At 40.5% G+C, this 15,570-nt stretch overlaps 1 long non-coding RNA gene across 1 annotated transcript in view; it reads left to right on the top strand.

Annotated features, from left to right (window-relative positions):
• Positions 1-13,308: 13,308 nt before the first annotated feature.
• Positions 13,309-15,570, top strand: part of LOC122739862 — a 115,257-nt gene continuing 112,995 nt past the window's right edge. Inside the window, exon 1 of the long non-coding RNA XR_006354684.1 lies at positions 13,309-13,435. This is a non-coding gene — a long non-coding RNA (uncharacterized LOC122739862). The remainder of the gene's footprint in view (positions 13,436-15,570) is intronic.

Here is a 15,570-nt window from a genome sequence, read left to right as displayed (position 1 = left end):
TCTGATTTTTTTTTTCTGAATGATCTTCCAGAAAGCCTACAGACCTCCCCTATTTCAGACTTAGTTCAATGGTCCCATGATTTCCTTAGCCTAGGTTATTCTTCTTCTGGTACAGATTGCAACCAATCCATGCTCCTTCAAACTCTGTGACATCTGTCCATATCCTTCTGCAAATCCTCCAGAAAGATCCCACCTGGCACCCCAGAGTCCTCTCTCCTTTCCTTTTAGTATTTCATGGATACCGATGCAGCCTTTGAGTTGTCCATCTGTTATCACTCACTCTTTCTACATGACTGGTTTATAGAGAAAAAGTCAATATAGGATGTGATTAATGTCCTCCAGTAGTGTATGTAAGCACTGCTTGGTGGACAGAAATTATACATTTCCGGATGAAGAAAATGAGAGAGGCTCAGATAAGTTACCTAAAGAAACCTGGAGAGCTGGGGCACCTGGCTTCTGGTCCTAGCTCTGCCTGAACTCTAGTTTTCCTTCTTTTTGTTGTTCGTTCTGTTCAGTCTTGTCCAACTCTTCATGTCGCCATTTGGGGTTTTCTTGGCAAAGATATTGGAGTGGTTTGTCATTTCCTTCAGCTCATTTTACAGAAACTGAGGTGAATGGGGTTAAGTGACTCACCCAAGGTCATATAGCTAGTTAAGTGTCTGAGGCCAGATTTGAACTCAAGAAGATGAGTCTTCCTGATTCCAGGCCCAGCACTCTAGTCACTGTGCTATGTAGCTGCCCTAGGGTTCCTTCCACATCACCACTTACATTGCGGAGAGACTTCCAGGGAAAAATCTTCAGGGGGTCTATTGGTTGAAGAGTATCATTGTGTGCTTGAGTCAGGAGAGGTCTTGGAAGTCATCAATTCACAGTTACTATTTCTCAGGCTAGAAAATAGGTTGCTGGCTCTGGGACTTCAGAGGTCATTGAGGCCAACCTTGACATTTTACTGATTGGAGAACTGACGCCCAGAGATTAAGTGACTAACCCAAAGTACTGCAATTCGTAAGAGCCAGAGCTAGGGTTTAAACTCAGATCCTCTGACTCTAAATTCAGCTCTCCTTCTACTAGACCATATTGCTAGGGTTTAAGGTTATCTATGCACTACAGAAAACCCCAGAACTGATAGAGAAGGTGGGGCTCAAACTACATCCTCTGCTAAGAATTTTAGTCTGACCCAGGGTGGCTAAGCCATGATGTTCACCCTCTACCAGACTCCCCGCCCCCTTCTTAGTAGCTGTGATAGTGGTGATGGTGAAATCAAAGCATCACAGAGTTTCAGAGTTGGAAGGGATCTCAGGACCTATCCCATCCAATGGATGCATAAAAAGAATCCTACCCATAGGATCAAGGACAAGAGTCTACTTCTGCTGATGTGGAATGGAGATCCATTTCAGAGCATGATCGCCTTCTGTGTCTCTGGTGCATGGCAAAGAAAAGGCTTTTTGACTGAACACCGAACCAGAACCAGGTGTGCATCAAAAGGCACTAAATGGCTGAATTGAGCTCTCTGAGTGAGGAGGCTGAAATGTTGGAAGCCTACAGATGGGAAGAGAGCGCTCCAGATTGGTCTCCTCACCCACCATAATGTGGCCCAAGAGCTCATGGCCCTATTGTTGCTTCTGCCTCCTGTTTGTCTTCATCCCTTTGGTTCAGAGTCTTGTGAGAAAGAAGGGCTGACCCCTCCATGCTCCGGGCAGCTGTGTAAAACTGAAAAAGGAATTGTAGCTGATCTGCACCGGTGCAGAGTTTCATCATGGGGCATTACATACACCAGTGAAATCATAGGCCCAGGCCCCAAATTGTTATGAACATTCTTCCTTGTGGAAGCTACCAAAGTCCTACTCTGATGTTTATACTCTTATCAACATCTTATCTCAGTTTTCATAACTGTCTGAAGCCATTTGGGTTCTCCTCAAGTCCCGAGCCACACTTCTACTCCCCACGTAATTTACTCTCCCACTTCACTAAGAAAATTGACCATGCACTGTGAACTCTCTCAGCTCACCTCCTCTATTCCTCAGAATTTCTCAGAATCATTAATCACGTACTTCCATCCTTTCAATCACAAGTTCCTTACTGCTTCCACTCAAGCTAATCTTTCTACCCAAGACATTGATTAATATGTTTCCACCCCAAGTCCTTCAGGACTTTGCTCCAGCAGTCATCCTTGCTCTCTCATGCCCATTCAATAGCCATTCACTGGTACCTTCCTTTAGGCTTATAGACCATCCTAAGGAATAATTCCCTTGATTTTTTTCTGTCCCATCTAGCTACTGTCATGTGTCCATTATTTCTATCCCTACTGACTGACTTCTTTAAAACTATAACTTGCTATGATTGTGATAACATAGTCAGTCCTGGAATGGAAACGTTTTTGGTATTTAACATATGACCCTCACTGCTAAATTTCTTTTTTCCTGCTTTCAAATCTATTATATTCTCTTCCATTTTATTGAATTTATAATTTTATCTCATTCACATCCCTAGTTACAACTGTAAATTGTGTATTTCCCTCCATACTTTTCTCTAATATTTCTCTTTTTCTGAAGTAGTCTGTTTCTGCTCCATTACTCTTCTTTTCTCCTTACCTCACATGATTCTTGGTTTTTAGCATTTCTTCATTTCTTTTAAGTTTCCCTTTCATATTATTCCTTCAAGAGTTGGCGGGTTTTTTTGTTTAGGGATATTTCTTTACCTATTTACACATTCTTTCATGTAAAAAAAAGGCCCCCCTTTTGCCTCCTCTTTTGCTATCTCCTATTTCCCTATTGAGTTTAATGTATTTCTATACAACAATCTGTATTTGCATGTATGGATATGTCTCTGTGTGTGTGGAATTGCATTTCTTTTTTTAATTTTAATAAAAGTATTTTATTATTTTCCAGTTACATGTAGAGATAGTTTTTCATTCATTTTTATGAGATTTCCAATTTCAAAATTTTCTCCCTCCCTCCCCTCCCTTCCCCCCTCCCCTAGACAGCAGGTAATCTGATATAGGTTATATATGTACGATAACATTAAACATAATTCTGCATTAGTCATGTTATAAGAGAAGAATCAGAGCAAAAAGGAAAAACCTCAAAAAAGAAAAACAACAGCACCCAAACCAAAAGAAATAGTATGGTCCAATCAGCATCCATATTCCATGGTTCTTTTTTTTTTTTCTGGATTTGGAGAGCCTTTTCCATCATGAGTCCTTTGGAACTTTCTTGTACCATTGTATTTCACCCCTAAATTTCTTGAGAAAGTCAGGGACACGTGATGCACCTGATGTCACCACTCACTCTCTTGTGACCTCCTGCAAGCAGGCTTCCTTCTACCTGCACCACGCTAATGAAATTCCTTTTTTCATGCTCTCCAAACGACCTCATCGACAGATTCAAAGACATTTTTCAGTCCCCGTAGGCTGAAGGGGTCTTCAGAGTCTGTTTAGTCCAGCCCCTTCTTTTTATTTTTGATTAAAGTTTTATATTACAAACACTTACAGATTACCTCCACTCCATGAGAGGTCGCATACAACAAGACAAAACGATTGAGTAGAATTGATAATATAGTGACCTCATCAGAAAATGCATGCCACATTCCACATCTGTAGTACCCCCTCTCTTTTTTTGTTTTTCTAATGAATAGAAAATTTTTTTTCCTTCCCACTGCCTACTCTATTAAGAAAAGAGAAAAGAAAAGCAAATTCATTGCAATAAATATTCATAGTCAAGCAAAAAATTCCCTCATTGGTTCTATATAAATATATAGAATATATTATCATATATATTGCACAAACCATATATCTCTTTCCCTCTGTCCCTATATATGTATGTGAGTATACATACACATATATGTATGTGTATATACATACATATGTATGTATGTACATTTTTCTCATTCTGTACCCTAAAAATGAACAATTTTGAAGACATATGAATGAATGAAGCATGAAATGAGCAGAATCAGAAGAACAACTAATGCAACAACACTGTAAAGAGAAACAGCTTTAAGAGCTATAAGAACTATAATTAATACAAAAGCCATCTGTGATTCCAGAGGACTGAGAATGCAATCCTCTCAGTTTATAAAGAAACTAAAGCCAAAGGAGATAGATGACTTGCCCAAGGTCATACAGGTACAGATTGCATCAGAGAATGGAATTGGACTCAAGCCCTCTGACTTTAGAGACACAGTCTTGTTATTGTATAACTGGCTCCTCTCAAGCTATGTTCCCATCTTCTCATCTCCTCATCCTTCTTGACCTCTAGGAAGCAATTGATACTATATACTGTCCTTTCCTACCAGATTCTTTCTCTCCCCTTTCGTTATAGTGCCACAAAGCTCACGTCTCATTTTTCTAATTACTCCTAATCTATTTTTTTACTGTCTGCTCATTTTCCTCACCCTGATATTATTAGGTGAGTGCTCCCCATAGTTCTATTCTTGACTTTCTTTTCCCATTCTTTCTTCTTTGTCAATCTTATAGACTCCTGATTCTATGTAGAGGATTTCCAAATCTTTACCTTCCAGTATTGACCTTTCTTCTGGCCTGTGGCCCTTCATCTCTAATTGCCTATGGGATATTTCTACCTAGATACCCCACCAGTACCCCCAAAATCAGCATGTCCAAAACCAAACTTGTTATCTTCCTTCCCAAGTCAGTTCCTTAGTCTTTCTTCAGTATTTATTCCTGTGACACCACCACTAACCTTGTCCTTTATGTTCCACGACAATATATAGTTGCCTTATTCCCTGGAAGGTATTTTGTGACTTGGCATGGTTACACCCAAGCTGTACTATCTCCTCTCCATTATGCCAGCAGCTGGACTGGGAAAATTCTGGAGAGTCTACCATGAGGTTAGTCTTGATAGGATATAGAATTCTGTGCATGCATTTTGCTAGGTCCTTGTGGGTATGTGGGTAGCAATGTCTACTTCAACTAATGAACCACAAAGGAGGACAATAATGCCCTTTGAAAACTGATCCTCTAGAGGAAGGATATTTCATGGCAAGTCTTGATTTATTATTGGGAAGTGCAGATTCATATTACTGTCTCTTGGGTATCCAGCCCATCTCTAAGTCACAAGCATCCTTGAATTCCTGAAGAAACCCTTTCACATTGTCTATTATGGAGGCTCTTTGCCAAGAGGTGGGCTGTTTTAGTGGGCATCTTCGCTTGGTTCGTTATATATGTGTTCAATACAGGTATAATCCATATAGGTGTAGGGCTACTATCCCAACTCACACATGCAGATTTAGGTCATCGGAGCACAATTACTTCTCCCCTCAGGGCTTTAGGGGTAACACTGAAAGGTTAGGGTCGACTTTCTTTAGCACTAAAACTCATGAGTTCCCATCTGATGTATTCCCCCTGAGATCAATCATCTATCGCCATCTCCCTAATATCAATTAACCTATCAATATCTCCTCAGCATCACCAATGGATATTTATTAGCTTTTACAAAGGGACATTTACTGAAAAGATAGAGCAAGGGCTGAAGGACAGATGTCTTTGAAACCAAGAGCTTAGTTTCCTTCATTACTGTGATCCCTTAAACTTAGATAGTGACTACATACCATTCATCTCTCCCTGACCAAGTTCACATCTGGGAGTGGCAGAGCTGGTGGATGAGTGCCTGCCTTATTTGTAGGACTAGTGTCTTAGGTTCCCGGTTGATCCACTGCTGGTCTGGGCCAAAAAATCCACTACTCAGAGCTGGCCAGGTGCTGTGGATACTAACAAACTCCGGTTTCTAGACCCCCTGGTGGCTCTTCCAATCTTTTCAGGCTCACAAGTTTGTAACTTGGCATGTCTGTCTTCATTACTCATTCGCCTAAGATTAGGAACAACAGTGACAGAAAAACAGTAGCATCATGTGTTCACAGACACATGGTGACCAGGTGAAAAGGGGAGCTGAAGCCCCGCCTCCCCATCCAGAAACCTACAGCTTCTTCCTTCTTGCTCAAAAGCTATTAGGCAAGAAAGCAAGCTTTTATCTCTCTGCGCCTATTTTAGGTACACTCAGTTCTGGCTCAGCAGCCAATTAAAAGGCTTTTTTAAAAAAAATCCCCATGCAATAAGCCCAAGAGAAATAGTCAGATGATACTTGTATACATTCTGAATTAGGCACAGGACCCCTTCCTTACATGCCATTACACATTTCTGTAAGGAGATTCATCAAGTCTCCACTTGCATTTCCAGCATTTAGTTCACACTGAATATACTCTAAGCACTGCTGTCCCACCATTGTCCAGTGCCCCATCACACAAATGTCCCTCACATTCTGCACTTATCTCTTCCTAAATAAAGGTTGTTTATAAATTGAATTTTTATCATTTGAATTCTATTTGAAATGCCTTTGGGAAATTCTCTAATTAAAGCAATCTCTCTGGTGACTCCTTCTATTAGGTAAAGAAACCTTCTGTGATGAGAATTACTGACCCCTCTATTAATACCATTATTATCATTATTTCGATAAATGCATATTTCCAAATTAAAGATTCAAATGAGAGAGTTTCCCAATTCTGAAGAGTACTGAGAGGGGAGAGTAATAATACATGGCTACTACCATGTAGCTCACCTTTGGCTTTATTTCCCAAAGTGGGCTTGATCTTTTTGGGAACTCAGCCAGATAATCTGCATCTATCATCTTCACTGAGAACCCATGCTTCTTCCCTGACCAGTACATGAGCATCCAATGAACTCAGAATGGCTAGAGATCACTTTTTCCTTTTCTAAGAACAAATCTTGACAGATCCAGGGGGATGTTGTAGACATGTAACTGGATTTCAGTAAGGCATTGGACAAAACTTTTCATGACGTGCCTGCGGTTCAAATGGAAAAATGAGACTGGGATTATAGCTCATTTAGTTAGGGTTGTAGCTAATTGTGCAACTGTTTCCTGAGTGATGATCAATTAATCGATGTCAGCCTGGACTCTACTCTTATCAACGTTTTATCATTTAATTGGATGAAGACACAGAAGATATCATTATCAAATTTTCAGGTCATATCCATTCATCTATCCATTCAGGCAACAAACATTTATTAAGCCTACTGTGCACAAGGCTTAGTGTGTGCTGTCTCTCAGAAGAAGCTGGCAGGAATATCCAACAATTTGCTCCACATGTCATAGCTCAGTGGTAGGGTGACTGCTGCCACTTTTGCTCTTGGGGAGAGAGGTTAGGGGGTTGGAAGGAAATGAAACTTGGAGTGTTTGGCCAGAATTCACCTGTAGTGATGATATGGAGGGAAAGTCACATGAGATGTATCAAATAACTAGGGGATTTGGAGAGTTATGAGGTATAAACCAGTGTTTTTTTAAACCAAGAGTCAATCTGAATTATATGGAAGGGGTCAAAGGGTGTGATTTGCTTAAAGGATTCAGGCCAATTTTCCAGGCCAGGATAAAGGAACTGTGGGAAATACAACAGATTTGGAGAGGCATCTGTGAAGCAGTAATATCAGAGAAGACATTTGTTTGCCCAAGGACTGTTGGGAACTGCCTACTTTTCAAACTCTTTCTACCCACACAGGATGGACAAGTTTCAGCTGGCAACTGTAACGATTGGAATAACGCCACCTGCTGGATACTTACTGTAGAAGAGTTCTGCCCATGAAGGGAAGGTCTTTGAGGGCAAGACCAGGAGTCTTTTCTTCAGGAGTCAGGAAGTGACGCGGACTAGTGGGAGGAGGAAGGAAGAGACTGGCGCTCAGTCTCGCGCTCTTTCCTTTGGACTCTGGTGGAGAGCGGAGCTAGAAATGTGCTCTCCCTTTAATAGATAGGAATCTAGGCCTTTCTCTCTCTCTTTACCAAATTCTTCTTTTCCTTAATAAATGCTTAAAAGTCTAACTCTTGCTAAAGCTTATAATTTATTGGCGACCACTCATTAGATATTTTAGACAGACTAGCTAGAATTTTAACCCTTAACACAATGACAGGGTCAAGATTTTAAAAAAAAGATCTCAGTGTACTGGAATGATGAACAAAAGCAACAATATAAAGAAGACAAATAGTACAAATGGAAAGGGATGAACTTATCTGGTATAAGGACAGTTCATATAAAAATAACTAGGAATATTATTTAATTGCAAGCTCAACCTGTCAACAAAATTTACAATCCAGACTATAAGAAGATTTTTAAGATCTATAAGAATAGGAAGCATGTGTAATTCATCTCTCTTCCCCTATTTCAAAGAATTAGTTATTTATTTATTACATTTATTTTAAAATTTTTTTGAGTTCCAAAAACTCCAGTCCCTCCATCACCCACCGAGAAGGCAAACAATAGATTCATCTTTGCATCATCCTTAGCATCTCCCAATAATTGTTTCATTTCATTTTCATTTCAGTGGTGTGGTATGGTGGCCAAATATAATGAAATCTCAAGCTGAGTTAATAGCATCAAGAATCAGAGGAATGGTCTACCCACCAAACTTTGTGTTGGTCAATTATTTGGCCTATTGGGTGTGGTTCTAGAAGTCAAATTTTAGGTGGAACATTGATAACTTGGAGCATGTCTAGAGAAAGGTGGTCAATATGGTGAAGAAACTTGAAAATCTACCATTATGAAGAATTGATGGGAGGAAGTATTTATGTTATAGAAGAAAAAGCTTAGGAAGAGTACATGAAGATATGAAAAGCTGTCACACAGAAGAAAGATTTGATTTTTTTTCTGTAGGATTGCAGGGGAAGAATGAAAACCAATTGGTAGAAAATACAAGAAGACCCATCTCAATTCAGCATGAGAAAACTCATCTTAATAATTAGAGCAATCTAACAATGGAATTGATGGTGAGCTGATAAACTCCCTGAATGTGTTCAAGCAGAAGATAGAGAACCACCCACCATCAATCAATCAATCAATCAATTAATCAACAAGCATTTTATTAAGTACCTACTATGTGGCAAGTACTATTATCAGAGATACTATAGTGGGATCTCCTGAATTGGGCAGGAGGTTCAATTAGATCACCTGAAAGGTACCTTTCAACTCCAATACTTTCTACCCTGCTGCCAAAATATTTAGCCTCAATCCTTCAGGGACTGGTGGAAAATTTGGACTTTCTCACTGTACTTGCTACAAATTCCAAGAAAAGAGGTGACCTATTTCTGGACCAGTAACAATAATCCTTCACCTCTATACAGAACTCTCAACTTTTCAATATACCTTCAACCCTGCAGTAGTATAGGGTCAGGGCAGGTATTATTCCCATTATACAGATAGGGAGACTGAAGATCACAGATGTCCATCAACTTGTCTGAGTTATCACCCAATTTAACAAAATCTCTCCCCCACCCAGAATTAGCAATTCTATATTTAAGTGCCCACTGCATGCTCCCACATGGCTGCTGCTAACAACAACATTATTTAAGGCTTTAAGGTTCATAAAGAGCTTTACATATAGTTTCTTGGCTGAACTAGGAATAGAATTATCTCTCTTTGGAAGCACATAGCTTGTGTTTCTTGGTTTTACTTTATTTTTCTTTTTTTGGCTTTACTTTATTTTTCAAAGATTATTAGGTAAAAGATTAGATAATTACTTTTCTAATATATTTTAAGTGCATAATATCAGATGTTCTTTAAATGAATATTATCAGATGTTATTGGGCTACAGTTTGCCCAGTGCTCCATCATAAAGATGGACTCAGTATATTTCTCACACACCTGGTGTGGCTCTATGGGGACCAAGTAATCAGGGACAGCTTGAGTCTATAGGAACTTGCTCTGGGCTAACAAAGAGTGCTGTGTCCTGGCTTCCTGGGCTGTCTAATTGTTTCTCCAGCCATCTCCAGATCTAGTGAGCACCATAGCAGGGGATTTAACAGCCCTTTCTCTCTGCCTCTCTGCCTCTGTCTTTCTTTTTCTGTCTCTATATTTTTCTGTCTTTCTGTCTCTGTCTTCTCTCTGTGTATGTCTCTGTTTTTGCTATTTCTATCTCTCTAGCTGTGTGTGTGTGTATCTGTCTCTCTCCCCCCTCTCTTTCCCCACCTCTACTTCCTTCCTTCTATTTTCCTGTTTTGGAATTCTAACCCTCCATTTCCCCTCTCTTCTCCAGGTCTAGGAGAACACTCAACTTAGCTGCACATGAAGTTCTATCATAATTTGACATAATGGAAGATAATTGGAGTTGTAGTCTAGAGACCTGGGCTCCATTCAAGTTTATAGACACATTTATAGAAGTGATTTGGGTCCATCCTCTAGTCAAAAATTCTCTCTTCATATGCCCCCATTTTCTCACTGACCCTCTCTCAGACCCACTAGAATTAAACATGTGATATCATAGTAAGGTAAGAGGACATTTGCTAAAGATAGAATTCAAGGTAAAGATCAAGAAATTAAAATAAGTAGCAGACATTCCATCACCCATTTCCAAAAATTACCTTCTGACAGTCTGAAAGTGTATGCACTGACCCACATGCATTTGTCCCTGACCCCTGCAAAGAAGGAAAAGAGGGAGATCCATTTTCTTCCACTTCCCTCAGGGATAAACTCAAAGACTGTTCTTTCTGAAGCCATCCTGGCTCTCCGAGATCATTGCTTCCTTTTCTAGATGGTCACTAACCATCTCTTTACTGATATGGATGGGGACTGGCTAGGTGATTTCATTGGTCTAGGGAATTCCCAGATGAGATAACACCCTTCACTGGTGCAGGTGGATGCCTTCTTTTCATCTTAGAGTCATAGAGAATCACCTAAACACTGAGAAGGGAAGTAATTTGGCCAAGTTCACACAGTCAGTACGTGTCAGAAGCAGAACTTGAACCCAGGCCCACTCTTTATCTGTCATGGTGCAATGCCTCATTAATACTACATCCAGTCTAGCATTTGGCAAGGAAGTCAAGCTTATTGGCCAATGTTTTTCACTCTGTTCTCTTCACTTTTTTTCTATACATGAGGACATTTGACATTTTCCAGTTCTAAGGCACTTCTCTTATCCCCCAGGACTTTTCAATATCATTGACAATGGCCTATCCATCCCATTTTCCTGGCTTCTTAGCACCCAAGGATTTGGTAATGTGGGCTGGGTGACTGGATTCGTCAAGGTGGCCAGGTGATCTCTTAGTATCACCTTACTTATTTTGGTTATCAACCAACTGTTAGTCAATTTTTTTGCTCTCTTGTTTTCAGTCCAAAGGACATTCTCCTTGGAAGAGACACTAAAAGCAAAACTAGAACCTAACATGTCTTCCTTCTCTCTATTGTCAGTTATCATCACCTCAAATAGTCAGAGCATCTAGCAGTGATCCTAATCAGCCTTGGGAGAGTTTATATCCCTTTTCTTTCAAAACCTACGCAGGCAAACCAAGCTCATTTCCTTATCACTCTCAGGCTGCACCTCCAGAGAATCGCCTCACAAGGAGATGGAGAAATGCTTCCACAGGTCACACATGAAGAGATTATCAAGATATATAGCTCAGACCCAGCTGTTCAAAAGTAAAATTGGGTTGGGGAGGGGAGAGGAAACTGTTGCCTTTGGAAGTTCCTGGGGTGGAAAAAATGACCAAGTGGGCCTGAGAGAGACTAGAGTAAGAAGCTACATTATATAGTGAAAAGGAATTTGGCCTTACAGTCAGAAGACTTGACTTCCAGTTCCATCTTTAACACTTAGAAACTCTTTAGCTTTAGACAAGGCACAATTTCTCTGGGCTCTGGTCTCATCATTTTCTACATGAAGAAATTAATATGTGCTTTTGCAACCTCACAGGGTTGTTCAAAGGATCAAATGAGAGATGTAATGTGAGAAGCAGCATGGCAGCAGGGATAATTTAAGTGTTGGGCTCATTTGGTCGGTAAATAATATACTGAGAGGAAGGGGAAAGCCAAACTCCCACTTCAGTGGCAATTAGTTGGCTATGGAGGAGAGAGTGAGGTTGGTGACCTTGTATAGCCCTGCCTCACTTCAATCAAATTCATTGCAAGGCATGACATCACCCCCAATGTCACGTCCCCTTCAAGAAGAATAAAGGACAAATAATAACAAGAAGTTGAACTAGATGATTTCCCTATGAAATTCAATTGACATAAGATAGCTAAGAGAATGGGAATAGAGGAGGGTTAAAAGGTAATGTAATAGTAATATCATTTTAAATTAAGTTTTATTTTTAATTTGTGGAATAAAACAAGCATTTCCATAATAGTGCAATAAAAAGATGATTGCATATGAAACTGCAAATCTACTATACACAACTTGCTATTCCTTTCAAATATACAATAAAATTATCATGTAAATTTTTCTTTCCTCCCCACCGTACCATTAGACACAAATATATATGTATTGATAATCATCAAAATAAGTTATTTACCCAAAGTCATTCTTAAAACAATATTGCTCTTACTGTATACAACGTTTTCTTGATTCTCCTCATTTCCCTCTTCATTATTCCATGCAAGTTTTTCCACTTTTTTCTAAAATCATTGAGCTCATGGTTTCTTATAGCACAGTAGGATTCCACCACAATGATATATCACAACTTGTTCAACTGTTCTCCAATTGATGGGAATCCTTGCAATTTCCAGTTCTTTGCCACCACAAAGAGAGCTGCCACAAACATTTTAGAACAGATAGGTTCTTTTCCTTTTCCCCTAATTATCTTCGGAAGCAGTGGTATCATTTTAATGATTGAGGAGCTTAGGGGGTAAGGCAAGGGAGGAAACATGTGGGATGAGAAAACCGGATGTCAGGTTAAAGTGAAAGAGGAAGCACTAGGTACATCATGGGTTACCCCTTGAAAGGACTACAGACATCTCCACAAGAGCAGAGACAGCATCTTATCTAATTTTAGGGAAATCTGTCCCTGTGGCTACTCTAATGGTCTGCACACAGTAGGTACTTCATACATGTTTCTTTTTAAATGAATAATTCAACTCCCTTCTGTTGGATATGAGGAAGATGAGGTCTAGAGGGACAGAATTGCTTGTCCAAAGTCACACAGCTCAATAGTAACAAAGCAGGGACCCAATAAGCAGAAGCATAAAGGTCGATGGGAAGATATCAAAGGCACACTTGGCATGGCTGGTAGTTTTGCTGAGCGATGACCTAGCCTTCCACGGGTGAGAGGAAAGATAAGCTAAATGAGGGGAGAAAGGAGAGAATTATTTTCAGGAATTAAAAGGTTAAGAACTTATAGAAAACACACAGATGCAAAGCCCCAGGAATGTGTGTATCTACGGGGAGGGGAAAGCAATCTTAGAGACAGCCAGCAGCTCAGGTGGAGCATCACTGTGCAGATGGGAACCATGGAAACGAGAGGACTCCCCATCTGCCAGCAGGCCGGCTGTGGAGGAATGCTGAGTGAGCTGCCCTTGGGAGGGGCACAAAGATGGCTGCTAGAAGTATGGATGCTCAGATGGGGGCGACTCTTCCAGGTTTAGCTCTTGGATCATGCTCATGAGAGATCTGAGTGCCTTAGCAGGTCAGAGCACCTCAGATTGGATGTTGTAGGTAAGCTCACAAAAATCTCTGAGGGTTTCTGTCTGCATGATTAAATGACCCTGGCTGTGTGACTCAAGGATTCCTCATGGGGAAACCCATATTTCCCCAAGCTGTGCTGTTGCATCTGTAAGGTGGGTGGAGATGGCTTCTGTCCTTGAGCAGATGCTTCCCGGCGAAGTTGTGATGTGGTCAGAGAAAGTGTATGTATATGAAATGGCAGGGCACCTCAAGGAAAGGTGAGGTATTGGACGGTCAGTGGGGATTGCTGAAGAAGAAGCAGCTTTATGAAAGAAGATTAGCGGGAACAACTGAAGGAAAGATGGAGGCCTCATGGGAGAGGGTCCCTGGTTATGGTCTTGGAAGGATACAGTAGCCTGAAGAGAGAGTGGGCCATGATGAATCCCAGCTGAGTCTCAGAAGTACCCCCTATAATCTGCCCTATGGAGATCCCTTGGGGTGAATGGACTGAGTCCTCCCCTTACTATGACAGGGAATCAGAGGCATTAAAGGGGAGTTTGAGCATTTCTGCCTTGGAGCCGAAGAAGATGGTAGCCATTTTGTGGAAGGCACAAAGACAATTTGCTACCTGATACGGTCCCTTAATATTCACCTTGCTGTTCTGCTTTAAATGCCCTTTGCTTTAAGAAACACATATATGTATCATATATGTGCCTTTTGTATGATCTACCAACATTTATGATGTTTTGGTAGGGGCATGCTCAGTGCTATTGAATATATATATATGTATATATATAATACGCACATACATATGACATAACGCATATATACATATATGCAAGGCTTACTTGCATATGTGTACATTCATGTATGCATATGCTATATACCTTTTCACAATCTAGCAGAGCACAGCCAGTAGTATTAAACATGAGCACACACACGTTTATATGTGTATACACACAGTCTTTTGCATGATATAGAAGGTAGTAATAAGACATGACTAGTGGCATTATATGTAAATATAAGTAAATACATACATATACATATACACACATCTTTTATATGGTCTGGCATGTATCAGTAGAGGCATGGTCAGTGATACTGAATATATTGTATATGTATTCCTATGTGTATATATCTGTGTACACATATACCTTTTGCATGATCTAGTATGTACTGGTAGGGCATGGTAAGTGGTATTGAATGTATTGTGTACATGCATATAGACATGTGTATGTGTACATATGTGTCATTTGTATGGTCTAGCAAGTATTAGTAGGGGCATGGTCAGTGGTATGGTTAATGATTCCTGAACAACACAACAAATCTAGAAAACTGCAGAAGGTCCTACAGTGGATAAGAACCTTTTGGGGCCCGAGGCTATATGTTCATTTCCCTCTGGAATGGAGGTCTCAGGATTATCCTGTCTGGAAGCAAGGAGATAACAAGAATGACTTCTCATGTTCCCTCCCCCTTCCCTTCAGGTCTAGGACCTCCCTGAAGCTGAGAGAAGACTCTCCGTGCTAGCCTTGGGGAAGCATTTTCCCATTCCAGTTTTGTCACTGGCTGTGGAATCCCACCAGAATTTCTTAGTAGTGGTCATTAGGCCCTGAAATGTGGGAACACACTGAATAATAGGAGCAAAACTCGAGCTGTGACCTGGGAACATGGATAATCTTTGGACTGAGGGACTTTGTGAGGCAGATGAGAGAGAGAATTGAAGAGAATATTTTTGTTCTGCTGAGCCATCAAGAACAGTGGGACATGGAGAACAGGAAAGCTGACAGAGGTGCTGGGAGGGAGGGGAGCTGGTCAGCCTCAGAAGAATGGAAGCTATTTGAGGGCAGGGACCACTTCCCATTTTGTCTCTATGTAGACTTAGCTCCTTGCATATTGCCTCATACTTGGCCAGCCTGTGATAAATATTCATTACATTGAACTGACCTAATGCTGAAGGTCTTGAAAAAAGGGTCCAGGCCACTGATATTTTGGTCAGGGTGGAACAGTAGGTGAATACCAGGCAAAATGGAGAGCCAGGGAGTCATTAGGAGACAGCAGTCAAGACAAAGCAATGAGTTAACATCCAGGTTACTTACTTGTCAAGGGACCAGAGACAAGAGATGTTGGAACTGAGCAAGACTTCTTTAGACCAAGGTCTTTTCTAGTCTTCATGTCACCAAAGGCTC

This window comes from Dromiciops gliroides, chromosome 2 (genome assembly GCF_019393635.1).
Source record: "Dromiciops gliroides isolate mDroGli1 chromosome 2, mDroGli1.pri, whole genome shotgun sequence".
Lineage (NCBI taxonomy): Eukaryota > Metazoa > Chordata > Mammalia > Microbiotheria > Microbiotheriidae > Dromiciops > Dromiciops gliroides.
This window is presented reverse-complemented; position numbering and strand designations above follow the sequence as displayed.